A 15,078-nucleotide genomic window follows, 5' to 3' on the forward strand; every position below is an offset into this window, starting at 1 on the left:
TGAAGAACCATTCAGTAACTGATCCGTCAAGACTGTGAGCCACATCTCCATGCCTTCTCTATGGGTGCTTGTATGTGGGATATACATGTATGGTTACTGATATCAAAACAGTCATATACACGCACAGGTGCGATCTTTATATTTGCAGGACACCAAATTAAAGATGTTTTATAAGACTGCCTACTAAATCAACAAATGCTTGCAAAGATACACAACAAATTAGTAGCCAGCTGAAATTAGGATGAAGACATCTCCGGCCTTAAACTCTTTAATCCGTACACAGAGCTTAAAAACAGCAGCAATATTTCATTCAAAGCAGTTTACTGCTTTAACGGTGATGACATTCTGTGTGCAAAGGTTGCAATGTGAGATTACTTCTATTCAAAAACATACAAACAATGATCTGAGGGGAAAAGGATGGAGGAAGTGAGACTTAGCTTAATTAGTCTCACAGTTAAACATTCTGTATACAGCAAGTCGTTGCAGTGAAATAGCCCCTTGCTGTTGGAAACCGGAAGAGATGATAACTGTTATTATTTTCCAACCAAATTGGCAGTTCAGATAGGTACTTCATGCAAACTCATTCATGGGAATGTTTTGCAGGAGAGAACAAAAGACAGTAGAGAGCGAGCGACAGATATAAAGCCAAAGATTTAGTACCATCTGTCCGAAGTCCTGCGTTTTACATCTCAACAGAAATGAGCGGAATGTGATTAAGCTCCTCTCTTCAGAGCGCCGGCGCTGTTAAAGCGAGCCATTCTGCATAGCTGCTTGTGTTGAGTTGTGCCATCTTGATCAGACGGTTAGAGGCGGCCTCCTCTTTGCCTCGGGAGAAGGCTCAGTGGCCAGACACATTGCTTTAAAGAGCAGCATCTCACGGTGCATGTCACAACCTGCCCAGGGGGAGTGTGAGCGTCTACAAGTTTGGGTGTGTTTATGTTTTATCCTCAGGACCCCCGGATGTTGTTCATTTCCTGCACAAAGACAAAATAAGCAGCAGAATATGCTCTTCCCTGGCCTTCGCCCACATCACAGCACTTTTCCGCACAAGTGGTTAGCCACAGATAATTATACAATTAAAACAATTTTCCGCATCTATCTGTCAGACGGATCTAATTCACCATTGGAACGACACTAATGGAGTATGACTCTTTCTCTCGCCTTCCCCAAGCAAAGCCTTCTCCTCTGTATCACACGACGCTGCAGCAACGCTGTCTGCAACAGAGGGAAACAGACAGAGCCAAGAGGAATAATGTTGTATTTGTTTAGCAGGATGTTGGTGAATAAAGTTGAGAGACCCCGCAGTTTTCATTAGGACCCACAGTGCAGCGAGGAAATAGGGAGCTTCGTTTGATTGTTGGTTCAAATTAACCCTTGGGTGAAGAAAAAAATAAAATAAAATAAGAAACAGAGCGACCCTCTTATTTTCTGAGACAACACTCCCTTCAACCAGCGCTGACATTAATAATTCATCATGACAAAATACATTACCAGGGAAGCTCAGTGTGAGAAAAAATAAAGAGTCAAACGTGACAGAAATACAGTGACATTAAAGCTGGGTTCAGCAGCAGCGGCATGTGAAAAATACAATGTTGTACCGTTTAAATGAACTGGAACATGCTTTCTAAATTCATATCGTATATTGCCTGAACTGAGGTCAAGCCATTTAGACAGACGCGCACAGGGTGTGAGCGACACAGGGAGGATTTAGCCAAACCCTGACCTGGATATCCTGCATCTCTGTCCACCCAGTGAGCACAAGGAACACAGATAGGAATTACTCCGACACGAGTTCAAGGGAAATACTCGCACGGCACGGCTCTGTCCTTCCCAACCAGCAGAGAGTTTTATGTTTATGAGCTACCCTGATGGGGATGCACATATCCATTAGATATGAGCCTGCCTATAGAGGAGTCTGATATTAACCCACAAGCAAATGCCCCATCAGCAGAGAGGAAAAAGCTGCCTTTTATGGCAACAGATCGCAGACTCAAGCCATTGGCCACAAAGCCCACAAATGAGGCGTTAAGTGTAGTGGCAGGGCAGCAGAGAAAGAGGAGCAGAGAGATATGACCCTCTGCTCAGCCATGCATGAATCTGCCCTCTGCCTCCTTTCCTTTCTCTCCGTCTTGCTCTCCGCCACCCCGCCCCTCCCCTACAAAAAAATGTATATCAAAACACGCTTAACTGCCCAACAACGGTCACCACAAAATAACAACTGTCACCTGCAGCAGAATTCATTAAAAGCATTGGTAATGTTGAAGCCCCGAATGTAATTTTTAGAATGTAATATTAATTCTTGAGCAATATTTGGAGAGATTCCTAATGGACATTTTCCGTAATTAATTGCCAGATAGAGGCAGGGCTAGTGCGGTGAAGTTAAAAAACACAACCTGACATGGAGATTGGGAAAGAGAGTGCGGCGAGGGGCCTGCTGGGAAGGTTTCATCATTGTGCCTGACCCCCCCTGCTGCTGAAAATGGCAGGAGATGTGTGTGTGGGGAGGGGGAGCAGGGAGGAGATAGACTCCTCTTCACAGTCAGAGATTTAATTGCACGCAGATTCCATTACCTCCGCACAAATGTCACATTCTCTTCTGATCAGGGGGCACGGCAGCCACTGGCAGCATCGCTGGCAAGCTGCCAGACTATAGTGCACAAAGTGTTCAGCCAATCAGGGCTCCCAGGGCAGACAGAGGTGAGCAGAGGGACAGAAAGACTACCGTACGCCAAAGATATCGAGAAACAAAAAGAGAGTCACGAACACAAAGCAGCTGTCGATGAAACACTCAGGGAGAGGGCAATCAGCTGTATTAACAGATTTGACTGATTTCACGTATATGTGCAATTAACTGCATTCATTATTGTTATTACTATTATTATCATTATTGTTATAGATTCGCAATTGGCAAATTATGGCAAGTATAGGTGCACTCATTTTTATATTCATATTTACAAGATAATACTATAAAAGGAATGATGCTATTTTTGAACTGTTTGTGCTTCAAAGTATCAGCAAATAGCAGAAGATGTCCATCACAATTTCACAGAGCTCAAAGAGATGTCTTGAAATGTCTTGTTTTGTCTAAACAACTCAATGATACTCACTTCACTCAAAAACCAGTGAAATGTCACATCTGAGAAACCTCGACCATTTTGCCATTTCTTCTTGCAAAAATTAGTAAAAAAAAAAGAAGATTGATTATCAAAAAAGGGAGTTATTACTATTCAGTCAATCAGCTATTCTGCAATTTTGCACAAGATTGTGTTCAAACTGTGTTCAGAGATGAACGTTTTCCGGGTCAACACCTTAAATTACAATTGTTGCCTGAAGATGTAGCTATTGCTAATTAACAGTAATTCTTGATTATTTTGAGCTAGTCATGTAGTTAAATGGCTGGACAGATGAATCCCTGCCAGCATGTTCTCGTTACGCGTACGAATACCATAGCATTGTTATAATCTTATTAATTTAATAGCTCGCAAGAATCGGGGCCCCCGGGATTAGGAGTCGATGATCTGAGAAGTCCAAGACCTTTTTAAAATTGTTGGCAAAATCAGATATGTGGGCAGCAATTCAGAGGCCTGGAACCAGTCCTGGAGTTTAATTTATAAAAAATACCCACAATATTGGTCGGTAAAATCCGTAATTAGATATTATTTTTCCCCAAAATACTCGGCCCCAATCCTGTACTGTTTTGTGTCTTTATCATCCACATCCATGCTCACTGGCCTAAACAGCTGAGCAATAAAACTGATGAAAAGCTCAGAATGCATCTGTTGGGATCTGCTTCCAGCTTATTATGGCCTGACACAAATAAGCCTAATAGTCCAAACCAACAGTGTTTTGGAGTCACTTCACAGACAAACAGCGCACACATTACTGTATGAAATAAGAGACGGCTTAGTGGGAGGATTGCCACATACCCTGATCACTGCTGCAGGACGGATTGGCACTCCATTCCTCCAATCAGAATTCAGCTCACAGTCTTGAGGGCAGGACCACTGGGGTTTCACAGAGGACACAAAGCGGAGAGAGACAGAAATGTGAGAGAAGGAAGGAAGGGGAAAGATACAACTATTACAAACAGGAAGTGAAAAGGTGGGGAAATCCCCTAACTTGTCCAATGAGCCCACATGCACAGAAATGACATAAGAACATGCAAAAGTAAAAGTGATCGTCGTTAGCCACAAGTATTTGATATGTTCTGACGCACTGATTCCTGTTGGCACCTCCTGGCCTACATGCATACCAAGTCATGTTTCATATCCGAACATGCAGATAAGCAGCTATGACGGACACATTTTACAACAGTGCAAAAGTGTTTGCATCACAGTTTCTGTGGTTCATTTCTCACCTTAAAAACAGTAAACATGTCACATGGTTGCTCTTTGTTACCGTGGTAGAGCACTTTGAAATACCCACATAAAAAAAAAACACGTGCCGTCAACATAAAACTTTTTTTAAACGAATCTAATACCTACTGCATTTGTTTCCACTGACTACAGGATTTACAAGGTTTTTTTTTTACTATTTCAAGTTTCCCTAATAAAAACAAATAGGACAAGTGTAAGACAAAATAAGCAATAACATATTTAAGACATTGCTGACATATTACAAAAGTTGTATTACAAGCTAATGTGATGAGATAGTTACTACAAAAAAGCTATAAAAAGGCTGTTACACGTTGCAAAGCTACGATTCACAGTAATGCAGTGACCTATTAACTATGCTGTGGTCTCCACATCAGTCAAAATAACAAAGCAGAAAAAGAATATATATAAATATATATTAAAAAAACCTGGTGTTGAGCCTAAAACCATTCCTCTGTAGTCAGATAAACAAGTGGAAAGATGCTAATGACCTCCAGATACAGTTAAGATCATGTAAATGAGGCAGAATGGATGACTTCTGGTTTGGTCACAGGAGTCATGGCTGCATGTGTGGCTTGCTGCCCTGTGATAAATGCGTGTACCACTTTGCTGTTTGGTGTGACTGTGTCTTCCAGCGGCGTGGCAACGCAATTCAGTTAATTGGACCACTCAAAAACGAAGTCTACAACTATGTTTGTGTGTGTAGTGGTGTAGCTCTCCGACCAGACACAACAAACCACAGCCCCGACATCCCAACTCCTCATAATTCACTGGTGTGGAATTCAGCTAACCCCATTAGCGCAGCCGTTGTTTCCCCAGCCCGTCTGCATTCCTGGGCCTGCCATCGGCCCCAGATAAGATCCTTCTGATTACTCGGTTGCATCCTTGTCATTACTCCCCAAAAATATGTTGATCCCAACAGACACCCCCCCCCCCCCCTCCACATGGCTGCACTGCTCAAAAAGAGCCCATACAACTCACTCAACATTTAGAAACGACTCGGTGGGAAGATTCAGAACGTGATGTTAAAGTAGCATGGGAGTGCATCCACTTAAATAGGTAGCTCTGATATGGAGTCTTTACTGCAAATTAACGAGCACTGGATTTTAAAAGGTGGTTAGGTTTTATTGCGTAATTTGTCTAGAACTAAAAGACCAAACATGCAAACACTCTGAGATATACTACAGGCTAAGACGCCGACATAAAGTTACTTTTTTTTTTTCCTTCTTCCGACTATAAAGCTTTCTCACTTTGTGGCTTCACATGCCAGCTGCTCAACACTCGACTCGCTCCTACTCTGGAAACATGTGGTTGTAATCCCCTCTTTTCACTCAAATTACAAACTATGTCAGTTTCTGAGGAAACTCCACTTTGCAGCATGCGTGTTAATTGCCACTCATTTGTGAGTTTCCAGGCATACTAGACAGGCATTTGAAGCTGTCCATCCTCGTTGACGGACATGAGAAGGGTCAGATATTGGCACCAAGCAGGTGAAACGAGTGATGGTTGCTATATAAAATCAGTACGGGCCACCTGCTGCAGGTTTGAAAACATCACTCATGAAAACAAGTGTCGCTACTGTAACATAAGTGTGAAAAAAGAAGCACATCTAAGAGAGAAAGACTAGATGAGCACAATAAGCCATACAGGATATCAAAAAAAAAAGACTGCAACGTGGCATCCGTAGTGTCCATGAGATGGATCTACCACGTATCCAGAGGCAAGCCCATAATCAGGTCTCACAGAGACCGGGAGTGCACTGGGGGACATTGGTGCGGTATCGGATCAATGGCTTGACCCATTAAGTCACACCACTCCCAGTACCTCATCTAATAAGAGCCGGTCTTTGGGAACACCCGTAGCTGACCCATGCTGCTGGGGACAATTATAAGAGAGTGGTCTTTCAGGGCCGACGCCCACTTGACCCAGTAGCGTAAAGACGTGGAGGAGATCCACATGATTTAAACTCCTCCCCAAGACGTGCTGACAAGGTTAGAGGGTCAACGCAGACATTAACAGGTCAGTGTGTGGCCCACTTGGGAACAATTACTCCCAGTCACAGCTAAGTGGACACTTGATTGAACACGACAGAGGCAGGACACACTTCCCACAGATAACAATCCCCAGAGCCATTTAGGATAAAAAGCCCTTGTGATACAGCCTTTATGGGCAAAATTCATCTTCCTTTTCCCTTTTAAAAGAATGTGAGAGTGTGATAGAGAGCCATTCTCTCAAAGAGATGAGTCTCTCAAAGCATTACCATTTTCGAGCAATACTAATAGCTGCTTCTGACACAGAAACAATTACAAGGTGACTGGGAGAAAAAGCTAAACAATGGGATGAGCTGTTGAGATTTCATTTTTCATTCATGGGAAAAGAAAAGAGAAAGAAACATAGCTTAAAAAAAATGGTGGCGTCTTGCAACAGACTTTGACGGAATACTTTTTACAAACGGGCTCAAAACGACAAAACCAGAACTTAACACGGCGACATAAATATACCATTCCACGATAAATCTCTCATCTCTAATTAACTGTGTGGGTGCTGCAGCTATTTTATGCCGTTCAACCTTTAACCTACTGACAGTTTGACCCCTCTCCCACCACAATGACTAAAACTTTGCCATGAACATCTGGTGTCTTCACAGCAACGAGCACCCTCCCCAGTTCTGGGTCGCTTCATGTCACAACTCAACAACAAATAGTTTGTGTTTCATCATAACGTGTGGGTTGATCATGTACTGCAGAAGATTAAAAAAAGGAAAAAAATTAATAAACAGATGTTTGGGGACTACTGCAGATAAAATAGCAAACTTAGTAATGTGTATCTCTTAGTACACAAATAGGGCTTATCGATTCGTTCACACATTTTCCCCAGCATTTGCATAAGCTGTGTGTTTGTTGTTTTGTCGTTTTTTTTTCTTTCCCCAGTGGCTTTGTTTATTTATTTCTCTGCGTTAGAAAAATCTGTTTCACATTGTCCCTCGATCTGCAGCGGTGGCTGATGCTGCAGCTGTTAGCTGTTAGAGGCTGGAGATGACACAGTTCACCACTTCTCCAGGAGACAGCCAGCCCAGAGACCAGCACAGCTGCAGAGGAGGAGGACGACGACGGCAAAGACGCAATGAGAGGAGAGGAGAGAGGAAAAGGGAATTTGCCTTATTTGAAGATAGGAAGGTGAAGAAATCACTTTGCTGACATATATCACTTCAGTTCATCACTTGCCTCCCTCGCCCTTTTCTGAGGAATCAAGGAACCCGTCATTGGCACAAAAAAAACAACAACAAACACTTCTGCAGAGAATCTCTCTCCTCTATCTCTCTATCCCGCCCTCCTCATTAACGGGGCTCTCTTCCAATTCATTGAGGACCCCTGAGATACAACCTTCCCAAAGAAATTCAGCAAAGTGACACAACATTAACCCATTTGCACACGCAGAGCACAAAAGCAACAGGCACACCGGCTGACCCGTTGCTTGTTGTGGCAGTCAGCTTTATTCCCAAGGACCGTTTTGTAACCAAGTGGGCATCATGTGAATACCATCTGGGTACCACTTATTTAAAGCTGGCAGAAGTCCCGTGGCAGCCAGCCTGGCAATGAGGAGAAGGGAATAAATTGCATCATTTACTTAACATGCATTTACCGTTGTGCCCGTTAAAAAGCCCATGACTAAATAATTTGGGTTTTTTTGGAGTTTCTGCTGTCAGCCAGATTGCATTGTGTGTGTGTGTGTGTGTGCGTGCGTGCGTGTGTGTGTGCGTGCGTGTGTGACAAACAGGGCAACTGTCAAAGGGCTGATAAAGGAGATATCGAGATGTTAACCACATGAAATCACATTTACCACCAAGTATATTAACAGCCCTCAATCCATTTACACCAAAGAAATCTCCCAGTGCGTTATGCACTGCATAAAACCCATAAACAGACAATAAACACATTGTAATTATAATGCCAACTCTTTAATTACGTGTGCCATTTGGGGACGGTCGAGCTTGCTAATTGTCAGAGTGATGTGAAAGGATTGGGGGGGAGGCAAGAAGGAGATCAAGCCTCAGGCCCAGTGAGAACCATATTCCCCACTCTCCAAGCGTGTTAGAAGGCAGAAAATTCAATTGGCACAGTTCCAAAGAAGAACAGTCCAAACAGCCTTAATCAGCAGGGACAAACTCCATGCAAATCATTTACATTAGCAAGTGGAGAAAGTGGAAACAATATCTAAGAACATGAAAGCAGGGAAAATCTTTGCCTCCTGTAAACCTCACTGCCAGATGACTCAACACAACAACAAAAAAGAGTTTGGTTCAGTTCAACTGACTAGATCTTACACCGTGGTAAGAGCGATGAAAGGAAAAAAGGCACCTAAGACACTTAGTTCGTACTTATTTAAGTAGGATAGATATTTCGCCTTATTTTATCATACTATTCTATTTATATTTCATAAGAAACCAGACAGAAACAATGCAGAACATGGTTTACATTTTAAAGCAGACAAACTAGGTGTTATTCATGTTATGGTATGGTATTTCATGAATACGTACAACAATATTCAAAAAATATTCACAAAACTAGAGAGAAAATATTTTCCGCCAAAAAATGGCAATCACCTTTATTCTGTCTCCTCATAGTGCATGCACACACGCATGCACATGCGTACACACGCACACACACACACACACACACACTTGTTTTTCCAAATCCGGTCACATGATCTGGGAAATCTTTGCTTATTGGATCAGAGTCCAAACAAGAACTCTGTGGCCTCAAATGGCCAACAATATTAGCATATACAGTATATGGCAGTGACTGGTGGACAAAGATCACAGAGTGAATTATTGAAAACTACCATAAGTACAGTGCACCCATGAAAACACTTTGTGAGGAGACATCTCTCAGATGAATCATCAGCCAAGCAATGAGAAAATGTCTCCACCATTGTTTACATATTGACTGGCACTATGTGGTTGGCCCTGATGAGAACAACACGCAGCCTCCAATGGCATGATCTCACTTGGTGGAAAAAGAGCCGTCACTGTGAATCTGGTAGGGGGGGTGTGGCATAGCAATCAATGAAGGTGGAGGGACTTAAACAGGGACAAAACAAAGCTATTATTGGTTCCGCGGCATGAATTCACACATTAGCAAAGCCGGTTCTTGAACACTCAAATCTTGCACCAGATACGCCGCAATTTGCTGCTCAAACTGTCCTCACCTATGCTTTTCACGTCCCTGTGTCTATGTGAAGTTCAACTTAACACTTCACTGTGGCCTGGGAGGGCTTTTACATAGGACCGCTATTGATAAAAGAGATCAGAGTGACTGAGTGAAAGAGAAAGAATGCATGAAGGATACAGAATTTCCCTCTGCCATCCATCTCATACTCTAATGTGGCCATTATGCTCTAAAAAGAGACTGCTCATCTATTCATTTTATGGGAGAATTTGCAAAAAGGGATGACACTGCAAGAGGTTTGGTCAGAGTGATTAAAATTCTTTGAATTAGCCCTTCAATCACGGCATACAATTGTGTATGAAGTACACAGAAATGCACTCAAAATCCTGGCCCAAATGCTCTCTGTAGTCCCGGCATGAATAGACTGATTTACCCGTTTCTGAGCAGGGAGTTGTTTTCAGCGCGAGGAATTGATTGGTCAACACATTAAAAGCTTGTAAATCACGCACTCCATATACATGACATGAAAAGGCTTTCAGAGAAATATCCAATAACTCAGAACAGCTGATTGCTTAAACCACACCATATTCACAGCGGTAACAACAGGTGCAGTAAATCTCCAACAAAAGCCTGGAAACAGTAAATAGTAAATGGTTAACAGTAGCGAGCCGGAAGTAGAGCAACTCTGGAACAAGTGTGCATTATGCAGACGGCACTTTGATGTCACTTGTCATTGTCACTCAACGAAACCTGAAATACATACTTTAAATAAATACGACGATTAAAAGAATTTGAAACTAATTTGGGTCCTTTTATACAGAAACTCTGCTCGGACATCCGTCTATTGGCATCACTGTTGCAGAGAGAAATTAGACTTTTTTTCTCATGCTTTTTACTAGTTTCTGGAACAAAATAAGCACCAAATAAAGTTTCAGTTCCAGTTCAGATACTCTTTCTTGCTCACTCTCTCTTGCGCACCCACTCGTTCTCCTGTTCTCTCTCCGTCTTTATCTTGGTCTTTTTTTAGACCAGTCGCATAGTCACTTAGATAAATGTCTTGTTAGCCGCAAAGACAAACAACATTACCATCCCGCTCATAAACGTGTGTTCACCCACTCATGAGAAAGCGCAGTGTCGGGGTGATCGAGCCCCTCGACGAGCCTTAAGTCAGCCTTAACTCATTCAGATCACCGCAAACGTTTATGGAACGCGTAAGCGTTGCACACTTGTTGTCATTTTGTTTTTCACAGATCAAGTTTTTACGTGAGAGCTGTGAGCCTGTTGTTACCGCCTGCTGTTATTGTCACCTGACGACCAGTGTGCATGTGCATGCTTACTGTACAGAAATAAAGCACGTCAGTGGAAAGGACGGAAACAGGAGGATGCTACCATGACACAAACTGCAGCTGAAACGTCTCCTATTATCCTTTAAACTGCATCTAAAATGAACGGACAACACAATTTCTGATTTGAGAAATCGTGCAGCAATGAAGGATTCATGACCATACATTTAATTTGATTGAAGCTTTGAGTTAGTGCGTTTTCCCCCCCACTATAAAATATATTGCTCCACTCATACAGCTAATGTCTGGGAATGATGTACTAGTGAGGATGAGTCTTGTATTGTACGGAGAGAAATTAGCCCTGTGTACGTCAAAGACTGTATAAAGATGGACGACATGACACTTCCCTTAAAGTAAAGCCAGAAGGTCTGGATCGCCCCCTGGTGGCTGGCTACAGTATACGTCATAGAGCCCGCCCCCTCCATGTTAGCAATTGGGACACAGGCCAAACTAAAATGTACACGTCAAATAAATTGTTGGTTAAGACGGCGTCTGATAAGTTTGGTTTTAGTGATTTGATGCTACTAAATTAGTGGAGAAGGAACGTCAAGAAGAGATGTTTAACTTACATTTAACTAATTTGTGTGTGCTGTCGGACCACTGTGTAAAGAATATGTCAATTTGATCATACATATTGATTTATTATGGTTCATTGTTGTGTCTTTGTAGCCAAACAGCTACTGTGGTGCTAACGTAGCACCTACGTGGCTCTCACCCTAACAAGCCGTGCTCAGCTCATGGTTGACTTGGGCGGGGACTCGATACCACGGCTCCATCCCCAGATCCCGGCACAAAACGTATGTCTCCGTCAAGTTGTATAAGATCAGGTTAACAAACTGGCTATGTTTAAAATCAACAGTCCACAACAATATTTAGCACGCGTGTGAGGAGTGACACTTGGATGACGGACTTTACCCAATTCCTTTTCAAACTTGCCGCAAGTCACACGGCGGACTGCTGTGCTTGCTGCTTTGCGATTCTGGCGAGACCTTTGCAGCATCAGCGGCAGCCACTGCGGCTGTCGCCTCCCATCATCTGAAAAGGGACTTTACACACATCCGCAGCCTCTGATGCTGAGCTGCTCTGTGGAAGCCACAGATGTATCATACCTGACATGGAGCTTTGTGTGGATCTCATCTTTACACTTGCTTGATAAACAGGAGCTTCAAACGCTGTCGTGCTGCATGTTTATATGAATCCAAATAGCGGCCAAATACTACCTACTTCAGTTGCAACTTGGCGTTTTCGACCATGACTCAACAAGTCATAGTCATTCCTGGCCAGGGGTGTGTTCAGCCAATTGGTTGTAATAAACAAAACTGTTGTTTTGGAAACTGGGCAGTGACTTGAATTCTTTATGACGTGGCCTTTAAGTGAAATCTTAATATTGAAATTGCTTCTGATAAAACCAAATCTGAAGACAACCTCATACTTTTTCTCCAGCAAAGACATTTTTGGGCAAAGTCAGAAAATGATGCCAAGACTTTAGTGAAAGCATCAAATGTTATCTGCTGTAGTTAAGAATTATGAATCGTAAAAGGAAATATTTCCTCACACTGTCCAGAATCAAAAGTATATGCATTATATGGCCAACCTGCGGGTGTAGGACATGGACAAAATTAATATTGTGCTCATCACTGTTATTTCAACAATATTTGAACATTATGACTTCAAGGGAAAGTTAATGTGGACACATCTCATACTTAAAATGGAAACTCTGAAGTCAAATTTAAATTTTTGCATTAATAAAAGAGAAATTATTCTACTCACATAGCCCTAACAAACTTAAATATCAACAAAAGTGCTGGTTTAAAATCACAAAAACATCGGTGACAAAGTGTTTATTTAGTCAGCAGCACATGCAGCGAATGGTTAGCCACACTATCTACTTTAACACATAATTCCCTCCCAGGCTAATCTATCAGCCCAAGATGATAAACAAAAAACAACAAAAAAACTCCTGTGAAAATAACCTTCTCCGACTGAGTGGTTTGGGAATGGAGCCCCACCCTGTTTACAACACTGAGAACAAAAACAAACTCCCTCCAAGGAGCCTGGGCAAATGCAAGTCACACACTCCAACCAATACAGGCAAACAACAACAATGTCTGAAGATCTACTGGGAGAGCAGGCTATCAAACAACAGCAGCCTGCACACAAACAATGTGTGCATCTCTGTATGTTTGAGGGAATTGGAGAGCAGGAGAGTCTGTGAGAGAGAGAGAGAGAGAGAGAGAGAGAGAGAGAGAGAGAGAGAGAGAGAGAGAGAGAGAGAGAGAGAGAGAAAGCGAGAGTTGGTGTGAATGTGGAATTGAGTAGCAAACAAAGTCAAACACCCCCACCACCACCAGTCTCAGGTCAACTGAATCATCGGGAGTCAGGGAAGATACCGTCACCACCTTCCACGAATAGCTCAGAAAAACCACATCAGTATGACTTCACCGTGGCAAACCCAGTAGCTTGAGAACACTCTCCCTCAATATCCAGGGGACTCTGAATGAAGAGGCAATGAATCTCAGTTAACAAGGCCATTATCAGTGAAGGAACTACATCATCCAGGAGGGACTCCAAATCCACGGGGCCCTTACATCCACTGGCCTTTTATTGTTGCTATTAACTGCTCAGGTATACTGGCATCGACTGTACCAAAAAGAGAAAAAAAACAGCACAAAGATAATAGTACTGCGCTTTTGATCTCACGCTGTAGATCATCACAGTAAACAATGAGACTTTATAAGGGACGCGGGCCCAATTAGCCATGTCTGCGCTCCGCTGTCAAGTATTTAAACAGTCCGCTAGGATGATAACAGTAACCTGCATACTTTCATCTGGGCTCCAGACTCATCAGCGTGGTAGGACCTCTGCTGAAGCGCTGCACTGCATCCTGGGTAATTACTGCTTCCCAATTACCACCCAGCTGGTAAATATATATCAAATAAACAAGCAACAACCCGTCAATTAGGAGCACCCTTTCATAATGGGGGGTCCAAAACATGATGTTTTATGTACGGACGGAAGAAAGCTGTGTGAAAATGGAGCACTTCAAAGTGAACAACCGGACAGTTTTGTAAAATAATTAAATCACGTGTTTTTTGAGGCAATTAATATGTGCGTCTAATTAAAAGGTGTTTTAATTGCCAAGAGGGCAAAAATATACACAACACTGGAACTGTGGCTGTTCCACAAAGAAAAGGACTTGAAAATTAAAGTTGGCCTTTTCTTGGCAGACGAGTGAAGAGGGGACAGTAACATTGTTGAATTCAAAGGCAAAGAGAACAGCTGCAGTAACAGTCTGTCAACAAAATTTGCATTGCTGCTCTCTCCTCATCTCCATTACTCTCTCCTGTCTCTTCTCGAGCTCACGGAGCTGCCGGCTTAGATCTGAGTACTCTGATGGCTTATCACATAGCGAGCAGCGGGCTAAGCCGGAGTGATGCGCCCAAAAGACATGATCAAAGCGCACCAACTTTCCACGCAGCAATGATGATGGAAGAGCAGGCCCTGCCATGTTATGTTTCTTATTAGGCTGGGACTGCCAACTGAAAAACACAGCCAAGAAGTCAAGGATGAGGCCCTTAAAAGATGTGCTCCTGTAACCTTATTCTACATTACGCTGCCTACTAGAGTTAACAGGGTTTAAGTGATCGCCTGTGACATTTTCATACTAGTCAATTTCAGTTTTGCTATTCTCGTTGACATAACATAATAATGATTTAACCTATAGCCAGATTATGAAGGCTTTTTTTATGAAAAGCTTTTTTTTGCAGCTCTAAGCATCCACGCGTGGACAGGTCCAAACACTTTGGTGCAAGTGCAAGATCACATTTTGCAGCAGCGGTTTGGTGTAATAAACAGAGGATCCTGTGAGATAGTATGAGCACCTCCACCAAAACTGAACAGAAAGTCACCACAAGAACCTTAAAGATCATAAACAGACAAAGACAAAATATATCACAGATCTAACCGCAGTATTTTACTGAAAAGTGGTTTCTGACAACGGCAGCACAAAAACAAAACACAATCGAACCACAAAAGTTATTATATATATTTTTTATATTTTTTAAAACAAGCCTTATTAATCACAACTTGAAAGTAATGCTGCTTCTTAAACTCACGTTGTCTATTTTATTGAAATATCACGTCCAACATCAGCAAAGTCACCTTTTCAACCTGCATACACTGAGCTCAGGAATA

General features: G+C 42.4%; 2 protein-coding genes across 6 annotated transcripts in view; both read right to left on the reverse strand.

Moving 5' to 3' along the window:
* mdfic2 (MyoD family inhibitor domain containing 2) overlaps positions 1–15,078 on the reverse strand; it is a 230,463-nt gene that overhangs the window by 185,917 nt on the left and 29,468 nt on the right. The gene's annotated exons all lie outside the window — the stretch shown is intronic.
* foxp1b (forkhead box P1b) overlaps positions 1–15,078 on the reverse strand; it is a 145,642-nt gene that overhangs the window by 126,204 nt on the left and 4,360 nt on the right. For all 5 annotated transcript variants that reach the window (XM_084037673.1, XM_084037676.1, XM_084037675.1 and 2 more), the window contains exon 2: positions 3,927–4,004. The gene's annotated coding sequence lies outside the window, so the exon portion shown is untranslated. The remainder of the gene's footprint in view (positions 1–3,926; positions 4,005–15,078) is intronic.

Source organism: Eutrigla gurnardus (assembly GCF_963514095.1).
Source record: "Eutrigla gurnardus genome assembly, chromosome: 2".
In the NCBI taxonomy this organism is placed as follows: Eukaryota; Metazoa; Chordata; class Actinopteri; order Perciformes; family Triglidae; genus Eutrigla; species Eutrigla gurnardus.